Genomic DNA, 13,811 nt, shown 5'->3' with positions numbered 1-13,811 from the left:
TATTATTCTATCTACTTCTGCATTCAGTTGGTTATAGTCTGTTGTTTTGTTTGAAGAAAATCTGGCTTCATGTAGATATGAAGTTGGAAAAGAAAGGAGCATTGTAATAAGCAAATAACATCTTAGTAGTATTAGGAAAGGGCAGCTAGGTGGCACTGTGGATAGAGCACTAGGCCAAGAGTTAGGAAGACCTGAGTTCAAATCTGGCCTCAGACACTTACTAGATGTGTGACCCTAAGCAAGTCATTTCACCCTGTTTGCCTCACTTTCCTCATTTCCTCATCTGTAAAATGAGCCAGAGAAGGATATGACAAACCACTTCAGTTTCCTTGCTAAGAAAACCCCAAATGGTGTCTTGAAGAGTCAGACACGACTGAAAGAACTGAACAATAATTACTACGAAAATTATTTTGATTTCCAAGATCATCTGAAAGAGTCTCATGGACCCCCTGCCCCGTGGGTGTGCAAATGACACTTTGAGAACTGCTAGTCTAGCTATTATAATAACTGTTTTGTCTATGCACAACTAGGAAGGAAGTTCCTTTAAAGCAGATACTTCCCTTTCTCCTCTTATTTTTTCTACCACAGTTAGCATAGCTTTTTGTTCAATATAAACACTCTATTGGTGTGTGAATTTGTAGGAGTTATCACCTATACAGGTCAGAGGTAAAATTTATTGCTAATTGAAGATCAATTAGAAGTTAACATAAAATATCTTCATGGTTTTAAACATTTTAATCTATGAGATATTATAAAATTAGGTTTATCCTTGATTTATCTCTTCCCCTTACCCTATGTTTTTAGGAGTTTCCTCAATTGTGTGAAGTGAAGTATGTGTGTATTCTTACATGAAATTTAATCTAAGTCATAGGTTAAAATACCCAACAATATTTGCCCCTCTGGGGACCATTCATGATATTCTCCTCAGTTAATAAGACTGACATTGATAATTGTTTTTTGAGCATTCTCTTAATCCCTAAAATAATCTAGATAAGTTTTTAACCTATGGTCCAGGAACTTTTTAAAAAATATTTTGATGACTGTATTTCAACATAATTGGTTTCTTTTGTAAGCTTATATATTTTTCCTACAAAGAGCCACATTTAGATACATAGAGAGCTTGAAGAGATCTGGTTTAGGTAAGTGTTTAACGGTATTCTAGGAAACCTGATGTGTTCTGTATGTTTTGACTAAGTGTTCAGGGAGATGTATATTATAAGGATATTTGATGCATACATATTTCATATTTTAGAAAAAAACATAGAGCAAGCATTGAAATTTTTTCCTTGCACCCCAATACAGTGTAGTCATTTCTTCCCAATGTCAACAAACCAATTAACATCATTAACTTTTACAAAGTGATACTTACTAAGGAAGAATAGCATGGACTGATGTATGTTATCCTCCCCAGATTTCTGGGACATACCCTCCCTTAAGTACAAGGGAGTGTTTTTTTCTTCCAAAAAAGGGAAATTGGTATAGGATGCTACTCTATATCTTGTATTTACTAACATATGAACATATTGTCATCCCCTTAGAAGCTTCCTGAAAGCAGGAACTGTCTTATTTTTTTGCTTTTATCCCTAGAGAATAACACAGTGCCTTGCTTATAATAGACTCTTAATGCTAGTGGATTGATTGATTTTTTTCTACAAAGAGCCACATTTAGGTACTTAGCTTGAAGAGTCCTGGTCTAGGTAAAGTGTTTCCTTACTGTACTGCAGGAAGCCTGATGAGTTCTGTATGTTTTGACTAAATGTTCAGGGAGAAAATTTTAATGCTAGCTTTTTGTTTTCTTCTAAAATATTAAATGTGAAATATGCAGGTATCTAATATACTTACACATCTTTTTCTTGGTATGAAAATAGGCTAGCCTTCCTTTGTTTTGCTCCAAAATTTGTCCTATGAGGTTGTTACTTTAAATCAACAACCCTTTATTAAGTGCCTACTGTATGTTAAGCATCATGAAGGAGGGATCTAGATGACTGGACCTAGAGTCAGGAAAACCTGAATTCAAATCCAGCTTCACATAGTTAATATTTGTGTGACCCTAAGCAAGTCATTTAACCTGTCTGCTTCAGTTTCTTCATCTGTAAAATGAGAGTAATGATAGCATCCACCTTTTAGAATTGTTGTGAAAATAAAATGATATAATATTTCTAAAGCGCTTTACAAACCGTAAAGCACTATACAAATGCTGGCTAATATTTATTATTATTATTATTGTTATATATACCAAAATGCCTTCATGGAGCTTAATAGTTGGTAAGCTGTAATACAGCTACACATAGCTAAAATATAGAATAGATCATACTAAATATATGAAGGAAGTATAAGGATAGTCAAGGGTAAAATCTGAGAAAAGATCTTGCCCTGTGTCACAAGGTATTGAAAGAGTTTATTGCTGGATGTACATAATAAATATATTCACTTTATTATTCAGTCCTGTGGCATGGATACCTCTTGGACAGTATTACATTTGTTACAGGGCATGAGCATCGCCATCCTGCCTGTTTCTGGCCATTTGTGTGTGCTAACTCAGGGCTTGGCCTCTTTGGGAATGATGAGGCTCCTAGCTGCTTTGGGCCAGACATGTGTGATTCAGTACTGAAAGACTAAGGCACTGTGTGTATAATGAAGCCATTCTCTTATTGGCTGCTGAACAGGAAGAGCCACTGACTTAGTGGGCCTTTAGAAAGGAATGACCCTGCTGTCAACCTCTTCTTTTCCCATGTGATGATCAGTTAAGTCAGGATTAGTCTAGGCCCTTCCCTGGCAGGGTGGGGAAGGAGGCTTGGCCTTTCCCAACCTTGGTTAAACAGGTACTATTTCCATGTGGTAGCTTGAGCATTGGGCCTCTGGCTGCCTCTTTTGTTTTGCTTTTCTTTGCCTGATCATAGGGGATTGGACAATGATTCTGAGATGTATGTGTCTAATCTTGGAAGCACCTTCATGAGTTGAAGGGGTTGGAGACTTTGGTTCTCTTGGTTGGTTGGAACTAACTAGTGTCAGGTGGGAGTTCCTGCATCAGAAGGCATACCACAAAGAGAATGAGCTCATTCCCTGGCCTGGTTTACCAGAAGACATCTACCTTGAGGAGGACAAGGCATTGTAAAATGCTTATGGATCAGTCTTACAAAGTCAGTTGTTGTGTCCTTTGATATTTTTGTATTATCTGTAGCTTCATATTTATGGCCAACTCCAAAGATTAATAATTCCCTGCCTACATCATTACGTAGTAAACAATAGTTTATTTTACATGCAACATTTACCTTTTCATAACATTGATTGATAATGAGAGTATTTGACTGATTGTAATATGTAATTGACCTAGCTATAGTCTTTTACTGAAATAAGACTTTAAAACCATATTCTGAACAATTGATGTTTATCAAGAAACCATAGAGCGTATGCAAATTAGGAACAACAACATTCCATTTGCACATCCCCAGGTAGGAGAGTAAGAATGTTCCAGTTAGCACCATCAAATAACCAACCTTCATATGCAAACGTAACAAAGGGATTTATTAGAACCGGTGAAATGAGACACAAAGAGCATAAAGAGAGGAAGAAGGAAAAAAAAGCAGAAATAAAACAAATGAAATACAAAATTAGAAACAGTATTCAAAAAACATCAAACTGGAAAACTTCAGTGAGAGAGAAAAAGAAAACAAAATAGGATAAAAAGGAAATGAAAGTGTATTTCAAAACAACAAATGTATGTGTCAGAATTATAAAATTCAATAGGAAATGGATATCTAAATAATATCAAAACCACTGAATTAAGTTGAGCTCTAAAGTCAAAAGAATTAAAGGGGTAATGACATAAAACAGTTAAAAAAAAAAGAAAATTCAAGAAAAGAAAAAGTAAAAATTTCAAAGTATACTTATTTCTGATCTTGTACCACTAATAAAGGAAAAATCTGCTTTAAAAAATCAAGAAGGAAATAAAGTAGAGTTTAAACTCCCAAGTAGAGGAAATACAATAACTTCTAAAAAAATAATTTGTTTTTCCTAATGCAAGCCTCTACTTGTAATTATGGCTGGAGTTGGAGGTGGGTAGCTTAAATATGGGTGGAGGCTTTCAGGTGATTTTTCTAGTAGACATCCTAACCTACACCCAAATTGGCAGGGGAGGGGAGGAAGTCGGTTATGTAAACCTGCTTCAAGAAATGGGACAATGGGGAGGAAATATGCCTCCAGCTACTAAAGCCTCTGCCTGTGAGGGAAACCACTCAAGCTCCCTACTTAACTGTGATTGCTCGCTCTTGGGGCTCCTCTCCTCCCTTCTAACCTACTTGCCTTTTTCTCTCTCAAGTTATCCCCTTGCAAGCAAACCCTTCAGTGCTGAGTCATGTGAGGCCAGCCTACAAGTGCCTAGAGATTACATCATCCCCAAAGTACCCAAGCTCTGAGCTAACACAGTAAGTTGGCTAGAAAAGCTGCCAGGGCAGCTCTGCACATGTCCTTTCAATATTCATTATTGAAATTTAACTAAGTCTAAAATTAGTTTTGTTTTGAGAGTTTTGTAACACTCCTTGAAATAAGTCAGGTTGCCCTAGGTTGTTGCAAAACCAGGATTGGAAGTCATTTCTGAAATAGCTCTGGATGGGCTAAGAAGGCTTACATTGTTTTAGAGGGTTTTTTTTCCCCATGGTGATTTATTTTTTCTGTTTTCTTATGTATAAGCAAACTCCTGAAATGCATATATAAAAGCATGTACCTGTTTCTTCTCATTCCAAAACCAAGTGTTGAAATTAGTCATTTCCAAAATGAACAGAGCAGAAGGAATAGCTTTGATCAAACATGAGCTCACTCCATTTTTCCAGATGTTTCCTGGCAATTTGGTTAAAGAGGTGCAAGGAAGTAACTTATTGCTACATGTGTTGAAAAGGGGGAGGAAATGAATTACAAGGAGAATATGTATTAATAGAAGTTCAATATGTGGACAAATAAAAGCACATAAAGTTATAGTACCTGCATTCAGATCTAAAAGAAATGTGACTGTAATAATTACTGCTGCAAATAAAAACTCAAAGTATTAGGTAAGCTTTTTTTGTGATGAAATCAGTTTCATGCTTCTGAGGGAGAGTTCCATGTTAGTATTTTCAAGTTTGCGAATTTTTATTTTTATTCCTTTCATAGTCAACTGACAGATATAATTAGTTTTCATGGGTGCTGTGATATGGCCAGTCATCCAGCAAGTGTTTATTGAACACTTGCCCAGCCCTAGGCATTGTGGAGGAGAAAGGAAGATTAAGACAAAAATCTCTACCCTCAGGAAGTTAATAGTTGATTTGAGGAGACAAAATTAACATATGAAGCAAATAAAAAAGATTTTGTAAAGTATTTATCCTATCTGTAGCTTGTTTATATGGTTACCTGGATATTGACTTCCCAATTAGATAGTGAGCTCCTTGAGGGCTGGCACTGTCCTTTGTCTCTCTTTATATCCCCAGTGTTTATTAGCACAGTGCCTAGCACAGAGTAGCCACTTAATAAGTGTTTATTGACTGACTGGCTAATTTGTGTGGTTCAAGGTGCTATAGGCATTAGATATCATTGACCTGAAAAAGATGTGGCAATTAAGAGAGGCCCTTAAAGAGTGGGGAGGAAAGGGGTGGAAGAAGGAGAGAGGACATTCCAGCCAAGATATGGAAATGAGTAAAGTTCTGGAAGTAGCAATTAGCATGGGATGTTTGGAGACTGAAGAAATTAGTCTCATTATTTTGACCATCTTAGAGATTGGTTCACATAATTTTTCTCATCCATATTAGTTCCACCCACATTTATAAAGGTTCCCTCCATGCTATTGGCCAATAACCCTATATTGTTCATGATAGTAGTTGAAAGTACATATATAGAGTCAATTAATATGGATGGAGAATGGCTGAAGAATGAGTGCTTTAGTTAACCGAGTATTATACCTAGCCATTTTCAGAAAATTAGATTATGAGGAAGTACCTTGTTTTTATGTCTGTAAAATGATGGCAGTCTCAGTTTAATCTAATTTTGTTCTCTCTCCCTCTCACTTTAATGGATTTTTTTGCTTTAAAAAAAAAAACAACAGGGGCAGCTAGGTGTTACAGTGAATAGAGCTCTGGCCTTGGAGTCAGGAGGACCTGAGTTCAAATCCAGCCTCAGACACTTAACACTTAACACTTACTAGCTGTATGACCCGATTGCCTCCCCAAAAAGCAAAAAACAAAAACAAAAACAAAAAAACACCTAAGAATAGATTTTACTTTTTTTTATTCAGAAGATACTTCCAGGGGCAGCTAGGTGGCACAGTGGATACAGCACCAGCCCTGAAGTCAGGAGGACCTGAGTTCAAACCTGGCCCCAGACCAAACACTTGATGTGTACTAGCTGTGTGACCTTGGGCAAGTCACTTAACCCTGATTGCCTCACCAAAAAAAAAAAAAAAAAAAAAAAAAAGAAGATACTTCCAGATATAGTGTCTAACTTTGTATATATAAAGTATTGTTATAGTAATGTGACAGTAATGTGTTGTAATAATATGACTATGTGATTTAATCTGAATGATTAGGTTCTGGCTATCTATTTTAAATTCTGAATATATTGAAGTTTCCATGTATCTTGCAGCAGGAAATATTGATAGATCATTTACAAACAAAATTTCCTTTAAGTATGATTTCATGTTTTCTTTAGGCAGGGAGACAGTTTGCTGAAACAAAATACTCCTTAGTGAGTAACATGACATCCTTCATCCATGAAGGTGATACTTCTGAACCATAACAAGGGAAACTTTAAGTTATTCCATGGCTGTGAAATGACTGGCCAAAGTTGTGGTTACAGACCATTGCTGTGTCATAAAGCAATAAATTAATTGATTCCAGTGCTATTGGTGTACAAATCATAAATTTGATCTTAACTTTAGAGGCAGCTAAGTGGCTCAGTGGATAGAGTGCTGGACCTGAAATCAGGAAGACCTGAGTTCACATGCAGCCTCAGACATTTACTAGCTATATGATAGCCCTGGGCAAATCACTTAACCTCTGTTTGTCTCAATTTCCTCAGCCATAAAGTGGGGATGATAATAATAGCATTCACCTCAAAGGGTTGTTGTGAGGATCAAATGAGATAATTTTTATAAAAGTGCATAGCACAGTTTTCTGAGTACCAACCTTGCTGACTCTGTACAGGTATATCACTAGTATAGTAGGCTGGCCACCTACCTAGTGATGATTTTTTTCCTATGGAAGTTCGTGAAACAAAGACAAATAAAAGATGGTCCTGGCTTCAGACACTTGACACTTACTAGCTGCGTGACCCTGGGCAAGTCACTTAACCCCGATTGCCTCACCAGAAAGCAAAAAAACAAAAACAAAAATGACCCTGAATCCTGTGTGACCATCCCTCTATCCTTCTACTTTTACAGTAAGGGTGGTAGAGTAGGTAAGGGAGAGAAGGCAGATGGTTCTGAGAAACACACAATTTGTGGACCATATTTAAACTTTGTTGGTATTAGGTCCTTGTCGAGTGACCAACAAGTAGACATAGATAGTGCTGGAGGAAGTGAATCATATCAATCTTGAAATTCTTGTTATAAACAAAACCAAAAGAAAGAATAAAATTTCTGCTAAATGGACATATAGCTGCCAGAAGAGGCAAAAAAAGGAAATCTGCGGAATGAGTTTTATCATATACCCAAAGGAACAAGAAACATTCTTTCATGGGATATTGAGTCATCATGTACTAATGACAAGTATTTGCAATAAGACAACCATGAAAATAATTGCATCTTATTTACCAAGATGGATTACTAAGGATGATTAATTGATGACTTCAATGCAAAGGTTAAAAAAAGGTGATGAGACATGATACACTTAATAGCTGCATGACCCGGGGCAGGTCACTTAACCCCAATTGCCTCACCAAGAAACAAAAAACAAAACAAAACAAAAAAAGGTGATGATCGGGAGAAATGTATATGAAAGCTTGATTCAGGAAGAAGGAACAATTTGAAGACTACTTATGAGACTTATGGTTAAGATGGCAATAAAGTAGGTCATAAAGAAGCCCAGCTCTCCTCCATATGCCCCAGCAACTATCTGAAAAGGGCCCAGGAAGCCCTGATAAACCTGAGGAGAAATACAAGTAAACTTCCTTATTCAGTATATAACTTCATAAAAAGATAGAAGCTATCAGAAGCTGGTAGACAAAGGTTGCTCAGGAACCAGTAGGAGATCAGGTAAATGGGCCACAAAATGGAGATCTCTACCAGGGAAGCTAGCACAAGCTCCATCAAATAAACCTGAACCCTTCTGGTTCACCACCACCTTCTTTTTTTAAAAATTTTTTATTAATTTATTTTGATTTGTCAACAATCACTTCCATAAGCCTTTGAGTTTAAAAATTTTATTCCCCTCGTTCTCCCTCTCTGTTCCCAAGATGGTGCGCAATCTGACACAGGCTTTACATATACATTCCTATTAAGCATATTTTTGCATTAGTCATGTTGTAAGGAAGAATTAGAAAGGTTTACCTTCTGAATCACCTTCTGGTGATTGACCTGGATGGTTGGGGAGGGGGGGTCATAAGCCAGTACAAGCTGTAGTTATCAGAGATCTAAGACCATATCCTGGCTCTTGTTTGTCAGAGCAATCCCCAGAGCATTACTCAGGGAGCAGAGTACAGGTATTTATTTCTTAGGGCACAAGTTGCCACAGCAGGAAATGGGACCAACTCAGTGTCTGGAGGAGCTGAGACAAGTATGATGTCTAAAATCCTACTGTGACCTGGTACACAGCAAGGCATAGGACCAACTCCTAACTGGGGATTGTGGAAGGAGGAGACAGAAACTGAGGCCAGAATACACAGTGGACTACCAAAAGACTGAGGCAGAAGTCACGGATTGAAGCAAAGGGTAGGAATTGGTAGTGGCATCCAGATTACCGAAGGGACAGAAGGGGCAGGACCAAGCAAACCTGCCTGACCCAACAGTGCAAGAAGAAACTGGCCCAAGCACAAAATCTCAATCCAAGAAATGGGGCTGAAAATATGAGTAAACAGGTGAAAATAGCAAACACGGAAGAAATAATATAGGGTAACAGAAACTCAAGAAATAAACCCAGAAGAGAGCAAATTCACAGCAACTTTAGAGGGTGGAAAATGCCTTGGTCACAAAGACTGTAAGTGGCTAGAACTAGAGTTAAAAAATTAAATTATAAATGAAGTTAGAAGTTGGGAGGAAAAAATAAAAAAAGAATAAATACCTTTAAACAGAAGGTGGAAAACCTTACCCAACAATAGACTCCCTGAAAAATAGAAAGGAGCAAAAAAAGCTTTAAGACTCCAGAATATAACAAGAAATATTAGAAGAAAGTCAAAAGGCTGAAAAATTAAAAGAATATGAAGTATTGTTAAAAACAACTGACCTGGAGCCATTTCCAAATAGATACATGAGCAAAGGATATGAACACAATTCTTAAAGAAAGAAATCCAAGCTATCAACAACCATATGAAAAAAAGCTCCAAATCATTAGTAATATGCAAAATGTAAATTAAAGTAACTTTGAAGTTCTACCTTATACCTGCCAAATAGCAAAGAGGACACAAAAAGGAAATGACAAATGTTGGAGGGACTCTGGGGAAAATAGGTATATTAATGCACTGGAGGTGAAGCTGTGAATTATTCCAACCATTCTGCAAAGCAATTTTGAACTATGTTCAGAATGTTTACTAAATGGTGCATTGACCCAGTTATATAACTGCTAGGTCTGTGCTCTCAAAAAGATCAAAGAAAAAGGAAAAGTACCCTTGTATACAATAATGTAGCAGCTCTTTTTATGGTGGTAGAGAACTGGTAACTAAGTGTTGCTGTTGAGCCATTTCAGTTGTGTCTGACTCTTTGTGACCCCACTTGGGGTTTTCTTGGCAAAGATACTGGAGTGGTTACCATTTCTTTGCCCACCTTATTTTACAAATTAAGAAACTGAGGCAAACAGGCTTAAGTGACTTGTCAGAGTCACACAGCTAGTAAGTGTCTGAAGCTAGATTTGAACTCAGGAGTTTTCCTGATTCCAATCCCAGTGTCTATCCACCGCTCCACCTAGCTGCCCATAAACTAAAAGGGTGCCTGTCAATTATGGAATGAGTGACAAATTGTGGTACTTCAATATAATGGAATGTTCTATTCTTGTACTGTAAGAAATTACAAAACATTCAAAAAATGTATTTCAGTATATGAAATGATGTGAGTGTGAGTGTTTGAAGAGGCAGAACTGGGAGAACAATTCAGTCAGTAACAACATTGTAAAGGCAAACAACTTTGGACAACTTTAATTAATGCAATGAACAACCATGATTTCAGAGTTCCAATAAGGAAGCATGCTAACTACTTTCTAATATATAAGTGATAGATTAGAGGTATGGATTTTGCTTGAAAATGAATATTTGTTATAAGTTTTTTCTTTTTTTTTTAATGGGGGAATTGAGAGGGAATGGAAAAGAGCAATGAGGTTACCCTCCCCCCCCCAAAACAAAAAAGAAAGGAAAAGAGGATCATTAAAACATTTTTAAAAAATTCACAGAAGAGAACAGAAGGAAAGTCAGAGGAAATACAACAGCTTTCCTCCCCTCCCCCATTTGTTTATTTTTAGCATTCACTTTTTTAAAAATTTGATTTCCAAATCCTCTTTCTACTGCCCCACTCCCACCTATTGATAAGGCAAGCAATATGGTATTAATTATACGTGTGAAGTCATGCAAAATATATTTCTATATTAGCCATGTTGCAAAAAAACCCCAACAAAACAATAAGAAACATAAAGTATTTTTTAAAAGTATGTTTCAGTCTGTACTCAGAGTTCATCAGTTCTTTCTCTGGAGGAGGATAACATTTTTCATCACGGCTCCTTTGGGATTGTTTTGGGTTATTTTATTGATCAGAGTAGCTAAGTCACATTTGATCATTGTTACAGTATTGCTGTTATTGTGTACAATGTTCTCTTATTTCTACTCAACTTCACTTTGCATCAGTTCATATAAGTCTTCCCAGGTTTTTCTGAAACCACGGGACAGCTTTCAAGAAACTTATTGAATTTATTATGTAATTAAAATTAAAAGCACATTGTGCATGATATCCTTAGTTTCATGTACAGTTCTATTTTTTATGTTCTACTTTGCATATCAAAACACTTATTTGGTGTTTCTTAAGTTCAGAATTTTTTAAAAATTAAAATAAAAAAATTGACTTGGAAAACAGGTTGAGAGGAAATAAAAGTCATTGAACTCCCTGAAAACTATGACCAAATTAAAAAAAAATCTGGATACCATATTTCAAAGTCAAAAAGAAAACTGCCTAGATCTATTAGAACCATAGAGCAAAATGAAAATAAAAAGAATTTACCATTTACCTCCTTAAAGAAATCCCAAATTAAAAACACTCAGGAATGTCATAGTTGAATTTCAGAGCTTCCAAGTTAAAGAAAACATACTACAGCCAGAAAGAAGAAAATTCAACTACCAAGGAAGACTAGGAAAGGTAGAAAGTGCCCAAGTTATGAAAAGCTTTAAATGGCAAACAGGAATTTATATTTTACCCCAAAAGTTATACTAGCCTCTGGAAGATTACTGAGCATCAAGGTGATGTGGTCAGATCAGTGCTTTAGAAAAAAATCACCTTGGTAACCCAATGGAGGATGGATTGTAGTGGAGAGAGACTTGAAGCCAGAGCATCAGAAACCAAGGTTATTGCAGTAGTCCAGATAAGAATCAATGAAGACCTGAATGAAGGTAGCAGGTGTGTGAATGGAGTCGAAGGGATGCATATGAAAGATGTTGTAAAAATACTAATGATAGGATTTGGCAACAGAATTGATATATATAAAGAGAGTGAATGATAGTGAGGAGTTAAGGATGACACCAAGATTGCAGGCCTGAGTAAGTGGAATACTGGTCGTATCATCCACAGTAATTGGGAAGTTTAGAAGAGGGGAGAGTGAGGGGGGATAGATAAGTTCTATTTTGAATATGTTGAGTTTTGAGATATCTATAGGTCATCCAGTTTGAAATGTCCAAAGGCAGTTGGTGTTTGTGACTGGAGCTCAGGAGAGAAATTAGGGCTGGATATATAGATCTGGAAATCATCTGTGTAGACGTGATAATTGAACCCATGGGAGCTGATGAGATTCCTCAAGCGAGACAGTATAGAATGAAAAGAGAAGAGGACCCAGGACGGAGCCTTGGGAAATACGGATGGTTAATGGGCATGGATGAAGAATCATCAGAGAAGACTGAGGAGTGGTCAGACAGATAGGAGGAAAATCAGGGGAGAGCAGTGTCATGAAACCCTAGAGAGGAGAATGTACTTAGGAAGAGAGAGTGATCAATAGCGTCAAATGCTGCAGAGATGTGAAGACAGATGAAGTTTAAGAAAAAGCTGTAAGATTTGGCAGGGAAGAGGTTATTGGCAGCTTTGGAGAAGGTAGTTTCCAGTTGAATGATGAGGTTGAAAACCAGATTCTAGAGGGTTTAGCAGAAAAATGAGAAGAGAAAGTGGAGGTCCTGGGTGTAGATGTGTTTTTCCAGGAGTTTAACCATGAAAGGAAAGAAAAATATAGAGTGATAGGACAGATGGTGGAATTATATGAGTGTTTTTTTGTATGTTTGTTTTTGTTTGGTTTTAAGAATGGTAGAAACAAAGGCATGTTTGTGGGAAGCAGGGGAGGAGTCAGGTAGGGAGAGACTGAAGATAAAAGAGAAAGAGTGGGGATAATAGTGAGACATGGTCTTCAGGCATCCTCTTTGATGACAACACAGTAACTCTGCTCAGTGAGTTCATAGGTGACTTTGATACATTTAATAGCAAGCCAGTTCATTCACAAAGGCAGGATGGCCACTGTAGTAAGAAAAGTCCTAAATAATAAATGTATCCTTAGCACAATGCTTGGCATATAGTCGATGCTTAATAAATGTTTACTGATATACGTGAAAAGGATTATGACTGTAATAAACTAGACATTACAGAATATTTTTTTGGCAGTCAAAATTTAGTTGACCCTGATTATATCTGATAGAAAATCACTGTCTGGGCTAGGATTAAGATTCATAACCTATATGTCTGCATGTGTACACATAAACACACGTGTATATACAGATATATAATGTAGTTTATTAATCTTAATTTACACATATGTGTACACAGACATGTGTGTGTACACACATATATTTTTAAAACTGAGCCTCCCTATCTTGCCCGTGGTGAAAGTATAGCAACCATTCAGACCTGACACCATTACTGATTGGCATTGAAGTTTTGATCTGCTGTGTTCCCAAACTGAGCTTGTTTGCCCCTCTTTGTGTACTCTTCTCCCTTCCGTAACTTCCTTTTCCTCCCCCATTCCCACTCCTGGGGGGCTCATTATATAGATGCCAAACTTGGTTTGGAAATGCCTTCTACAGCTTAAAACTCCTGAGCTCAAGAAGTCCACCAGTCTCAGCCAGGGATTACAGGTGTGCACCACCATGGCCAGCAACCACTATACTCTTGCTTAGTTTGATAAACGTTTATACCTTCAGTAGGTAAACTTCCACATGAGAACAAAGTTATAGGATTGTTTATTTGGTTATTGATAAATTATTGGCAATTAATTCTCTACTTTCTTGAAATACTTTAAAATATGAAACACATACAAGACAGGAACTGGCAATACAAAGTAAAATCTAGTACACTTTATACAAAATGTAGCAGTGTATTATCGAACACAAGCCTGGCAGTTTGTGAGGGGGTGTGGGAGTGTGTGTGTGTGTGTGTGTGTGTGTGTGTGTGTGTGTGTGTGTGTGTA

General features: G+C 37.0%; 1 protein-coding gene across 3 annotated transcripts in view; it reads left to right on the top strand.

The window, feature by feature from the left end:
* BORCS5 (BLOC-1 related complex subunit 5) overlaps nt 1-13,811 on the top strand; it is an 88,591-nt gene that overhangs the window by 51,989 nt on the left and 22,791 nt on the right. The gene's annotated exons all lie outside the window — the stretch shown is intronic.

The sequence above is a fragment of the Vombatus ursinus genome, unplaced genomic scaffold (genome assembly GCF_900497805.2).
Source record: "Vombatus ursinus unplaced genomic scaffold, bare-nosed wombat genome assembly UNPS02011431.1, whole genome shotgun sequence".
Lineage (NCBI taxonomy): Eukaryota > Metazoa > Chordata > Mammalia > Diprotodontia > Vombatidae > Vombatus > Vombatus ursinus.
The sequence above is the reverse complement of the archived record's forward strand: the minus strand, read 5'-3'. Positions and strand labels throughout refer to the sequence as shown.